The sequence below is a fragment of the Ornithodoros turicata genome, chromosome 9 (genome assembly GCF_037126465.1).
Source record: "Ornithodoros turicata isolate Travis chromosome 9, ASM3712646v1, whole genome shotgun sequence".
Lineage (NCBI taxonomy): Eukaryota > Metazoa > Arthropoda > Arachnida > Ixodida > Argasidae > Ornithodoros > Ornithodoros turicata.
Genome location: NC_088209.1, coordinates 13,217,890 through 13,231,368, shown reverse-complemented (window position 1 = coordinate 13,231,368; position 13,479 = coordinate 13,217,890).

Here is a 13,479-nt window from a genome sequence, read left to right as displayed (position 1 = left end):
ACTTTCATCGGAAAGGTGACGTCAAGATATCTTGACTCTGGGAACTGAAATATCGTTCTAGCGTCGTAATTTTTTTTAAAAAAAGAAAAAGAAACGAATTTTGTCGCTACAGCTTCAAAAAATCCAAGTAAATAAATGAAAGCAAATAAAAACAATCCGCTTCTGAGGTTAACCGGGGACATGTTTCAGGATTCAAATGACGCGTTTTTTGTGTGTTTTTAGCATTCTGTTTTTCCGAAAAAGAATTAAAAGTGAGTACAGGCATGCATCCAAGGCGTTTACCACTGATTCCGGAAGGTGGCGCCGTCCGCTCGCAGCGCCCGAACGTAGTCCGCTCGTACACATCCGCCATCCGCGTATTGCGCAGCAGCTGATCGGCGTCCGTGGTTTCGGCGGTTCGTCCTGAAGTGACCAATTCGTGGCTAAGTTACGCGTTTTTTTCACTTTCTTGTCCTGTTCATTTGCTCTCTGTCCTTGTGTGTTTTCTGCGTGTTCATAGTATTTACCCATTATGGCTCGAAGTCACGTCTACGGACAACGGAAACGTAAGAAGAAGGACTTTGCGAATTTACGTGGTAGAGGCAGGCATGTGACGGAGCCTGCGGATTTGAGAGATTTTGGTAATGCAGGATGCTCCAGCCGTGCTGTTCCCAGTGATCGTTGCACTTCGACGACTCCACATCGCGCAGATACCCTTGTAGGCTCAACCTTTGGTGGTAGTGTTGTTCCTCAAACTGTAAGTGGTGCCGGTCGGAATGCTTGTTTCGCTTCGAGCACAAGCGAAATTCGTCCTTCAAATTCGTCATTTGCTGATTCAGCTGAGGTAGATAATGTAGTCCCCTGCAGTTCAGGTTGTGACGAGCTTGCCGGTTCCAGAGCAAGTCCCGTTCCAATCACTGCCGCTGTTACACCCAGTCGATCTCCATCTTTCGATACTCGCAATGTTCACCAGACACAGAGTCAGCGCACAAGCAGTGTGAATGGTCGGCGTATAGTGGAGATTGATCACTTCTTCTCGTCTTTGCAAAGTTTGTCGGTACATAGTCCGTTTGGTTGCGGCCTGGCTGACATGGAAATTGTATCAGAACATCGGCGAGGTCTGTGTACCTCTTTCAGTTTGAAGTGCAGGATGTGTCTGAGGAAAGATGTAGTCACAACGGAGGCACCAGTTGATCAACTTGTTCAACAACGCATGGACGTCAATTCCTCAGCAGTGAACGGTATCGTGTCTATAGGTTCTGGTTTCTCAGGCCTTCTCGAGCTCCTAGGTGCTCTGGACATACCCGGCATGGCTAGTAGCACGTACAGTAAGTATCAGGATATTGTTGCTAAAGGAATCGACGAAACAGCTTGGGAAGAAATAAGAAAAGCAGGCATTGAGGAAGCTCGGTTAGCTAGGGAGGCTGGGGACGTCGTTGCCGATGGTGCTTGGTGCAAACGTTCATACAAGAACAAGTACGACGCTCTTTCTGGCTTGGTAAGTAAATATTTTTATCTACACTTAATAAAGGTGCCCGAAAAAGGAGGATTTATCTTGCACACCGCTTGGCGGACGGGATATACAGGAAGTCTGTGCCCACCATTTGTGGAAAGAACACTGTGAGCATTTATTTGGAGGAAAAAGTTGACCCCTCTGGTGCTATTAGTGGCACTGCTGTCTTTTGGTAAACACACTTTCTAGAGTGGTATACATCCTGTGGCATTAGTTCGTACGATACGCGTACAAATGCATAATTCCTGGAAACATTGTCATTGGGGGTAGAGTTTTGTGGAATACAATCCTGACATATTTTCGTTTTTGCAGGCTGTAATTGTTGGGTACCGCACAAAGAAAGTACTGTTCCTAGGCGTCCGGAACAAATTTTGTACACTGTGCGCAAGTTGCAAGGCAGGGTCGAGCCCAAAAAAGCATCTGTGCTTCAAGAACTGGGACAGCAGCTCTACCAGTATGGAGAAGGATATCGTCGTTGAAGGCTTCAGGCGCAGCATTGAGTTGCACGGGGTAAAGTACTTGCAGTTGATCGCTGACGGTGATTCGAGCACATACAAGTCAATTTTTGAAGCTGCACCGTACCAGCATCAGGTAGTTCAGAAGGTAGAATGTCACAACCACCTTCTTCGAAACTATGTAAGTCGTCTTCGAGATGTTGCTTTGGCAAAGAGAACAACCCCCATTCCCCTATCGCTGAAGAAGCTACTTCTGGATAATGCTGTTCGACTAAGAGTTGGAGTTGCTACGGCTATTCTCTATCGCAAAGAGCAGGCCGAGTTCAGCAAACAAGATCAGATTCGGAACCTGGTGGCTGATATCCGTAATGGCAGTGTACAACACCAGCCCTGGGAAGTATGCAAAAATTATGCTGAAGCGTAAAGCAGCTGGCCGTGCTGCTTGCATAAGGCATCGGAGTTCTGGGGCTGCTCGCTGTAAGCGTTCACTTGAAGGTGTGCCTTGCAAGCGTGCTTCCAGCGACAACCACTATGGTTCCATAGTGGATGCTCCAGACATGAACCACGGTGACTATGTTGAAGCTGCTGCGGCGTACAAGGATTCCCTTGTGCTCTCCCAACCAGATGCAGAGCAGCTCGAGGCTGATACTCGAGGTCAAGAAGGGAGAACTTTGTGGATGCAGGAGAGGCGAAAGCGACTCACCGCTTCTAATTTTGGCAAGGTATGCAAGATGCGAGATGCAACGAGCAGTGCAAGTACTGTTTGTTCCTTGCTCTATGGTCATTTTGACACTGAGGCTCTCTGATATGGTCGCGACACTGAGCCCATTGCAATTGCTAAGCTGCAGGATGAGTTAGGGGTGACTGTTTCACCATGCGGCCTTGTTGTTGATCAGGAGTTTGCATACCTTGCTGCAACACCTGATGGGCTTGTCGGTGACGACACTGTCGTGGAAGTGAAGTGCCCTTATTCGGCTCGGTCCCTTACCCCTGTGGAGGGAGTGCGGGCAAAAAAAATCACCTTTTGCGCTATTGATAACTCTGGTTATATTTCGTTGAAGGAAAACCATGACTACCACTATCAGGTGCAGGGACAGCTCCACATCACTCGACGTCAGTTTTGTCTTTTTGTGGTATATTCTGATGAGGAAATTTTTGTCCAGAAGATCGAGAGAAATGATGGCTTCTGGAGCAAAATGATTGGCCACCTTCAACTGTTCTACTCGCATAGCCTTCTACCGGAGTTGGTTGACCCTCGTCAGTCCCGTGGGCTGCAGCTCAGAGATAACAAGAAGAGTGACCATCAGGTTGCCTCGCTCTGTGATGCCGCCAAAACAACTTCCAATCAGGGCTATTCATCCAGAAAGAGACGGAAGACTGGTAAAGATAACTCACCTGCCGCTGTTCTGTAATTATGGCTAGACTGTGGACTGTGGGCGTCCACACGTTGATGCTATATGTGTGAGGCCATCATGGTATTCTACCTTGGCTTGAGTGTATGAAGATATAGCAAAGCTGTCCCCAAACCGTCGTTCTTCCCAGGCATTGTTGAAACACGTCCACACGTTGATGCTATATGTGTGAGGCCATCATGGTATTCTGCCTTGGCTTGAGTGTATGAAGATATAGCAAAGCTGTCCCCAAACCGTCGTTCTTCCCAGGCATGGTTGAAACACGTCCACACGTTGATGCTATATGTGTGAGGCCATCATGGTATTCTGCCTTGGCTTGAGTGTATGAAGATATAGCAAAGCTGTCCCCAAACCGTCGTTCTTCCCAGGCATGGTTGAAACACGTCCACACATTGATGCTATATGTGTGAGGCCATCATGGTATTCTGCCTTGGCTTGAGTGTATGAAGATATAGCAAAGGTGTCCCCAAACCGTCGTTCTTCCCAGGCATGGTTGAAACACGTCCACACGTTGATGCTATATGTGTGAGGCCATCATGGTATTCTACCTTGGCTTGAGTGTATGAAAATTGTGGAAAGAAACATGAATGGTATTCCTAGCACTTTTGAAGCTCCACCAGCCTGTTCAGGTGTCGACATCCTGAGTATGAATCCATTTTGATATTTTGACAAGGTCGGTAAGTATCATAATTGTGCAGATCTGTCTCCCAACTGTCGCCAGTTCCCCGCATTGTTGAGCACGAGCAACATCCCAACATGTCGCTCTGCGTTACGTCTTCTTGCCATCTTGCCTTTCCTTGGGTGTCATTTCAACATATGAAAATTGTATTTTCAGATTCAGGTATCCAGTACTACTGCAAATATGATGGCCAGACACCCAAAGGTCAAACTTCCTAAGTGTTACTGTCTTTACCTGTCATTTGAAAATTTCCTACTCTCTCCCTGATTATGAAGCACCTGCCCTTGCCAGTGTTGTACCTGGTTCAGCATTATGTGGCCAATGATGAATGGTGCCCTGTTGGACATTTTTTTTCCATAAACACACACTCTGAGGCTTTAGCTGCCAACTGACACGCATGGCAAAAGCAACTATCAGTTGCTACTTCATTGCTCAAAAAGGAAACTCGTTGCTGAGTAACACGTTCCAAGTTTTTACTATTCCCATATTATGAATCTGGCTCTGTCCACCAGGATGCTATATGTTGATGCCGTATGTGCGAGACCTTCATGTCAAAGTGTGCCTACATGCAGTGGACTGTATGGTACTTCATTATGTGTGTATGCCACATCGCCAATGAAATGTGCTGTTGGATACTGTATCCATGAATGAACATTCTGAGGCTACAAGCATGAGCTGATACGCATAAGTAATGCAGAAAACGTGACGATGTATACATGCTGCGTTCTTCAATAAAATATCTCCTATCTACCAATAGTGAACACATGCTACTGATTTCTTTTTAATCTTTCGGGTGCTGGCTGTCTAGGATTTTCTGCTTGCAGGAATCTGTGAACCAGTGGTTACTAACAATGGCTATTGGTCACCTTGACCAGATTTCATCTGAAGAAAAACTTGAGACCGGGAGAACACTGCAAACACATCTGTACGGACCACGATACGAATTTGAGGAGAAATACATTTTTTCCCTTGAAAAGCTTGCTATGAAGCATAATATATTTTATTAACCAAAATATATCGCACGAGTTGCACCCGTAGGAAAATACCCAGCCATCTCATTCAGGCTACAGTGGGCATCAGTGACTCACACTCATAGTGGCAAGCAACGCAGTAGTCTTTCAATTTCAAATTTCACATTATCATCCACCACCTCGCTGTGTTTAGAGTTTCTGCTCCAGGAAATATCACGGGGAGGGGCGCATATGTGCCCTGGACCAACTTCAAAGGAAACTACTGGTCTCAGGGTGCCTAAGGTAACGAGCAGACAGCCCAGCCGGAAGCTGGCTGACGGCATGAAGCCATTACAAAATCGCCATCGGAATGATGATAGTTGTTTACAAAATTTTATCGGGCAGGTCTTGCGTAAGATGTGGGCCATTTGTACACTAATCATGGGGCAAAGTATGCGATGGCAGGAGGAACAGGTTAGAAAAAGCTTTGACTACGTTGCTGCTGCTGACAGAAGTGAGCATAGGATTGGGGATCAGATGACGTGGTTGTTATAATACAGCAGGTAATGGTGGTAACATCGTTCTGTGTCGTCATGACATGGCGGCTAAAATGGTGAGCGTTCACCACGGTGAGCGCACAGGCCTGCATGCACTCGTGGGGTGTCCCTTAGCACGACACTCTTCACACGACTCCATTGGCTTGTGTACGATGCCACGACGCGGACCCGGTGCTTTCAGCCATGGTCCATAGCGTTTCACGAGGGCTGTGCGGAGGATGCCTGCTAGGCACGATAACCCCCGTCCCGTCGAAATGTGATAGCCATCCCGTGAAAGCATCCCCTCTTTCACCTCCTTGTTCCTGGTAAAGACCTTGTGCTGGAAAAGATATTTGAACATATATACGGAATGTTTTTGCAAACAGCACTTCACAAAGACAGCAATACAAATAAACCGGAATTCCTGGTAGGCATGTGCCAGTACTTCGTACGCATTTTATTTTCGTAAAAATTGCGCGATAAAAAGCAACTGGAAACTACCTTTGTGATACTTGAATTACAAACAGGCACCACATCAAGACCATCACCTGTTTGTAATTCAAGCACCACAAAGGTAGCCCCAGTTACTTTTTGTCGCACTGTTTTTCCAAAACTAACGAGCATTATAAAATACCTGCCATGACCACCAGGAAGCAGGAAGTTCCAGAGTTAGCGTTCGAGAAGCGACTACTCACGTCAATGCTCAACACCGTAGCGTCACCGGCACGGACAGCTGGAATCGTGCGCAGCATCGCGTTATATCCCTGAATTGTGCCAGAAAGTTCAGGCCGCCTTGTCTGTGGCATCAGCTTATACAGGAATATATGCTCCGCGTAGCCTTTCGCCACCTCAACGGTATCCTGTGAAAGAAGACAATTCATTGAAATGAATCTTCCCTGGCGTGTCAGAGGAAATGGGTTTTAGCAGCACGGAGATTGAAATCGTTGCAATCTGTACTTACTGAGACTTCCCGCAAAACAGCTGCGGCACTCTTCCCATCCTGGATATCGTTGCCACCGATATACATGACGATCCAGTCTACTGCTAGGTGCAGTCGATGGATTTTTTCTCTCAGACGGGCCGCTGTAGCTCCGGGATAGCTAAAAGTGACGATTTCCACGTCAGAGTCTACGAACAGCCTGTCGCGCGTCATAAACTTCAGCTGGCTACTGCCAACCAACGCGCCTTTCATCGTTTACGTTTCTCTGGGATCACAATGCGTTATGCGGCGAACTGCAAAGTCAGTTGAACGCTAAACAAGTAAATCTCCGAAGAAGCTGCAAGGGAGAACCATGCGTGCGTCTGTGCCGTGCGCGAGACGTAGTTGGCGCCGATGCGTAGTCCTCCTCTCCACAGCTGTCTGGTCGTCTGCTCGCTGAGGTCCTGAGGTCGACGCTGACGCGACCACCAAGCCTTTGGCAGCCCGCTCGTGCAGACGCGGATGTTATGTGACGGGGCCCACACAACAAATCCACCGCATGCAAAAATATAAATAAAATCAAATGCGTTTGTGGTGTTTTGCACATTGGTTTAGGGCCTTATGGACCAGCGAAACCAAATATAGTGGGATGACCGTGAGGGTGGGGACGTTTGCCACAAGATTTCGCGGCACGCTACCCAAACCCGGATTTATTTGTCATGAACATTCTGCATGTATTCCTAAGAATCCTTCGCTGTAGTGGGACGATCATATGTTTAAACACTAAAAACAACAAATTATTTATCGAGCGGTCAAAAGCTTCCTTTTATGAACTGTATATGCACCGCGGAAAGGATGGACATTCGCCTGCGATCTCTGACGGTGAAAATGAAATCATAGTTCGATTGCCGCGGAAATAAACACTTTCTTTTATTTTTGAATCGGATAGTCCGTAATTGATGCAAACTACACTATGATAAACAGTCGCGTCCGAAATATCGAATATTCAGACAAACAATTCAACACGTCAGCTTGAACAGACTGGAAGACAGGTTGCTTTATCTTGGAATTATGAAATTTTTATCGTGGTTGAGGAAGGCCCGGCTAGCATTAAACCCCATAAAAAAGTGACAATAATACAGTGAAGGAAGTAACAAATTGATACCTGCCGTCTGCACGCACACTGTATCACGAAATTGGCCAAATCCGGCGGCCATTTACTTTGGCACGATTTTCGGGTACGTTATGGAGCTATCCTTCCCGAGAACACAGAAAGAAAATTGGAATGGGCAAATGGGACTGGCCATCGGGCCCGCTGCGAGCCTGGGGAACACTTAGAGCAAAGGTGGGTTTGGATAGGGCCTCAGTATGGAAACATTGGTGTATGGGCAGGGCACGGGCCTGAAAATCCGGCCCATGCAGTGCTCTACCCCTTCTCAAAGGCGACTACAGTGCCAAAATGCGCATGACCTGTGCATACGTGCACTGTTTGGTTTGTTTGATAGCTGAAGAAACTCGGGACGGGGGACAAGACAGCCGTTTCTATAGAAAAGCGCTATCACACATTTTGTTTTCCCAAATGTTCGCGTAAGCCAGACGGACACTTGGTAGTTTGACGAAATGGGCATTTGCACCGTATGACGTGCAACCCATTATTTGAGGGTGAAATCCATACCCGACCCCTAAATCCTCTGACAAGACCCGCCACCCGCGCTCTACCAGAAAATGAAATCCACACCCAACCGGACCCGACCAGCAGGGGCTGCGGCGCCTTTGTTTACTTATTATTTGGTATGATCTTTTCTCTTCGTTGTTGTTGCTGTAGCCGTTGCTTGTTCGTGGCCGACCCGCCAGCAGTGCTTGTGCCAAAAACGCTGCCCGCAACAATCTCGCTACCCGCGCGGGTGTCAATAATATCACCCGCAACCGACCCGCTACCCGCAGGGAACTCCAAACCGGGATCCGCACCGCAGGATAGAGCGTGTCGTGCAGAACCCTGCACTACGCCTGAAAACTCCGCACTTCGGCTTTCCTCTTGATCAGCGTCTCACTCTGCTTCACGGAGAGAGCGGTGTCGTGTGTACGCGGTTGCTCCTCTCTGGCTTTGTTGAAGGACGCTCCTTCTGCTGTCCAAACGCGCCCACCACGCCTGTGGGCCCCAACGTGTGTGAGTGCATGTGTGTGGAATTTTGAGTAGCAAGCCGTAGCCATCTGGCTGACATCTCCTAACCCCTATGTAGAAGAAGAACCGAGACCCAACACAAACATTCAGCTGTCGAGTATCATGAAGTCTGTTGACGTACATGCCGCACCATGTGTTCTCGAATCCGAACCTGGCACGGGCACGTGCGAAAAACGTAAAGCCCGGCCCGACAAGACCCGCGCAATGCTCTAAAAGAGAGTGCGAAACCCTATCGAAATTTGCTAGCAGTCCTGTGCGAGCGCACCGGCCTTGAGTTCTACTATGAAATAATGCGAGCCGATTGAGGGAGCGCTTTCACGACACCAATCGACAGCAACGAACGTCATGGTTCAACAGCGTAAATGTCACTGGCAAGAAAAGCAGGGATGTTTTGCAACGGGATGTTGCAGTGTCATATGACCGTCGACAACCCCGCGTCCTTTCTGGATACTGTTGCCTCTGACAAAAATTGCTATTCAGCTCAACTGGAGTCCCCCGATACTCTCAGGCACACGTGATCCTGTGACACCACGAAAACTGAAAACTACGGTCACTATATCACGAATAGACACCTCCACGGACAGTCTCTGCGTATCGGGTGAAAAGCTTTAGCCCGCTGCTACCGATCAGAGCAATCTTCATCCACGAGAAAGCGAGGTGGTAACGGCGGTACGCGACAGTCACACGGCATGTTCGAGAAATGCCAGTAAAACGTACACAGCAAACGCGAGACGACCAAATCCACCGCGCAAAAGCAAATCGGGGAAAGGAGGAAATCTAAAAATAAAGAAAACACAACCCAGCTCATAGGTCTCCGCCTGTCACGTGGGCTTGTCGTGTCCTCCAGTCAGAGATGCGATGGACTTCTTACAAAGTCGGCGGAGTGAGAAGGGCGCGTGTGGCGCCATCTATCGCAGAAAAAAGTTCATTTTTGAGTTGAGACCTATGTGATATGTTTTGGCAGTCCACCCCCGTTGTATCGTCGCTGCATGGGAACGAGGCTAAGGAACGCACGGAAACTAGTGGTTTGAGGGTAAAGGGCGACCCGCATACGACGTTTTCTCGACGCAAGAACGCCAAGCGCTCGGCATTTTTACGTTCAGCTCCACAAACAATAGCCGTCGAGCGGGGGACGCCGACATCTGAGGTGAACAGATCGGAGCTGCAAGCGCAGGAAGCGACGTGTCGATCTTGACCAATCGCGTGCTTGGCCGGAAACGACCGTCTCCACAGCCGCTCAGCTGTGTGGGCATAGACGGTGTGGTCGCGAAGTACGCGCAAGTGGAAGACAGAATGAAGTGGACCAGGCAGAATTGGCTGGAAATGACAATGAATGCGGACACGGGAGCGAAAAAACGCATACCATCCCACTTGCTAACCATTGGTCCATTGTCGTTTCCCTCTGTTTATTTGTTTTCCTATGTTTGTTTGTTTCCCCTTTTTCTTTGTTTTTCTTTTTGTTTGCCTCTATTTATTTTTTTTCTTTTCTTTCCTTCCTGGGAATAGCAAGCCGTCATAGCGGTGGCTAACCTTTCCCTCTTAATTTTTTTTATATAATAAACATATCCCCCCCCCCCCCCCCTCTGGCCAAGATATCGCTGCACCCGTAGTGTGTTCTGGACGGTTTTCATCAATCCTTCTACCGCAACAGCTGTCGCTTTTAGAAAAGAAGCAGTTTTTCTTTTTTAACAGCAGCAGCAATTTTCGCCTTTGGTCCATACTGAGAGACGCGGGAGAACAGCGGACGGAAGCGGAAGTACAAGCAAGAGATTTCCACATTGATGGTCGGCGCGCCTTGGTTATTGCCTTTGGTTACCAAATATTGTATTTATACAAAGTTATACGGCATGTTTTTCAAGTGATATCTGTCGCATAGGTTATGCCAGCCTATAATAGCTCTTACTCATGACGACAAATGCCGCCAGGGGCTTCCAGTACAAACTTTGCGCCGGCTCCTAATGTTGAATTCCAATGGCCGATTCGGAGCGTTTCCAGAGCAAGTTTTGTTGCTCCGCCGAGAGCAAGTCTGTTCCATTGGCAGATTGGGAACAGTTCTGGAGTCTTCCAATGGGAGCTTCGGAGCGGCATTCGAGCCAAGGTCGCTCCAGGGAGCAACCCAGACTGCTCCGCCAAAATAGGCAGATTCAATCGGAACTCTACGTGACGTGTCACTTGTCGCTCGTGCTTCCTATTTCCTGTCTCTGCTTCGGCAACATGGCCGTCTTCGCCGCGACTAGTATTTCGCGTCGTACGTTAGCAATTTTGTTTCTTGAAGAAAGCAATAAGCTAGACATCACCAGGGCAACGTTAGGAGATTAGGAAGACCTTGATGTTGCAAAACATGGCGTTGTATTGGAACTTGAGTACAATCTTCTTCTTCTTCTTCTTCCTCCGTCTCTGGCCGCCATCCACCAAGGAAGATTGGCCAGGGCTAAACTCCAAGTTGGGCGCAAGTGTTCCAGTCGCAGATTCGGATCACTTGCTCTAGGCCAGATCAAGCCGCTCCACTGCGGAGTGTGCCACTTGCTCCGACTCTGCCATTGGAATTCAACATAAGCTGCACCGAGAAAACGCCGTTTGAGGGTGGGCCCGACGTTTCTCCATCGGGAGTGACGTCACGACCTCAAAGCTCCGCGTATCAGCGTCGAGAAAACGTTGTATGCGGTTCCCGCTTTCAGGGTGAACGCGCGGAGCTATGTTTATGTGAGTTTTTTTTTTTTTTTCTGGGAAACAAATTGCGCACATGAAAACCTTTCGCGCTATTCGGTATAATGACACGCACACTTTCATCAGATGTCTTAATCTGAAATTTTTTTGGATGGCCCTCTGTACTCCTTTAAAACAGTGCGCCTCGTATACCTGTTTATTGCGCCTTTAATACCATATTTACCATAATTAATGGAAATTAATACCAACATTATTAACATTTACAAGGTTGGCGACGTTTAGTTCTGGGAGATCTAGACGCAGATAGAAAGAAGTGGACGAGACCAGCCTCAGGGAAATATTGCCAACAACTAGCAGAGACCACTTGCATTCTGCTTTGAAGGCAAGCCGCAAGCAGACTAGTGTAGACTCGAAGATGGCAACATTTCATTCCGCCTAATAAGTGTATACACAGAAGAGGTCTCATAATCATAAGCGAAAGTTTACTTTGCGAATGGTACACATATAAAAAGAGAAAGCAAACCCGTCGACAAATTTAACTGGACCTTCGCCCCGACGACTTGGGAAGGTAGCTACCGTATTATGGACTCATAACTTAAAAACTCGAGACTGGGGGACAAAAAACGACCAACACAGACAAAAGGTCTCAATAAATACCATCAGCTCGCCTGCTACCTTTCTATCCTCTCGTACTATGGACTTCGGCCTAAAATTGACTATGGCACGACTTTTCTAAATCCGTAGCTCTTCACGAAAACGGCAAGAAACAGGAGCATGTCCGTCACCAACGGAAGTGGGGTTTGGGGGTTCACCCCCCCCCCCCCCCCGGAACCGAAAATTGTACCTTTGGTAGTGCATTTGGAAGAGGGCAAACGAGGATGCAACCAGCTCTCACAAATATAAAGTTTCGATAGAACCCACCGCCCCGAAATTTTTATTTCTGGATACTATCAGCCTCCGGGACAGTCCGGAAAAACCGGAAGTTGATTTTTTCCAACTGCCACTGAGGCTTACATGCTGTGTGGAAACTTTCAGCTCACAAAATGGCGTGGTTTTCGAGATATCGAATAAAAAATACTCCTCTGAAGACATCCGGTTTCGTTTTTCTCCCTCGCATACTCCTTGCCCCAAGGATCCTCTATGTACGTCAGCCGTCACGTGTGCATGACGTACCCAATGTACAAAGTGAAGCGGAGGACTGCGCCGTTGCTGGGAATGCAGGAGAGGTGTTTTTGTCTATGAGTGTACTGAACAGAAGGCTGCGTCGTGATACCTGTGTTTACATTGACGCTACTCTGCATTTTAGTCTACATAACGCGTGATTGCTACTCAAAAACATCATAATCAATAAATGCTAGCACGCAACAATCAACTATCGCGCAAACAGGCATGCGCACATCACGTGCGGCATTGCTCTTATGCACGTCACGCGAGAGTTCGTTGCGGCCTTTACTCAGGACCAACTGCGGCATAGAAAAAAGTCGATTATAAATCGTGCGATACGATTTCTTCTGAAATATTTTGCACAGTTGTTGTGAGGAGTATTAGAACTCATAAGGCTGTGTTTCCCAGACCAATGTTTTCGACCGGACTGTCACTTTGAATTGAGGCGATTGTTTTCGGAACCGCGTGAGCACCTTTTGGCCCGACCTTCACCGGAAGTGACGTTCTTCGTAGTGACACAATCACAAGCAACGGTTCCGTGTGAACCGAAAGAGTTCCCTCAACCCCCTGCATTCGTGGACATATTGGCATATACGGGGTAATGAAGCTGCAGATACAGCGCGTCTACCGCCAACAGAACATCCGGCGACATATTACAGGTCAGATGTGAAACACCCGTTAAAATTGCTGTCAGAAGACATATGCGGAAGGCAATCGTTACAAGATACAAGTCGACAGACGTTCATCCTTGCTTCATCAGATTGACCCCGGAGCTGAAATTGCGTGTTCAGTCCAGCATACCGCGACCTATACAAACAGTTCAACAGTTTCTCTATAAAGTCGGCAGGGCTAGTTCAGCAAACTGTTCAGTGTGTGCATCTGCGGAAAACACATCGCTATGCACTGCACAAGATATGCATCCCAAAGAGCTACATTGAAGACTGCTCTAGACCGCTTGGACAATAGAACCTTCGATGTAGATGCTGCGGCGTTATCAGCACTTGTCAACTGCACAGTGAACAG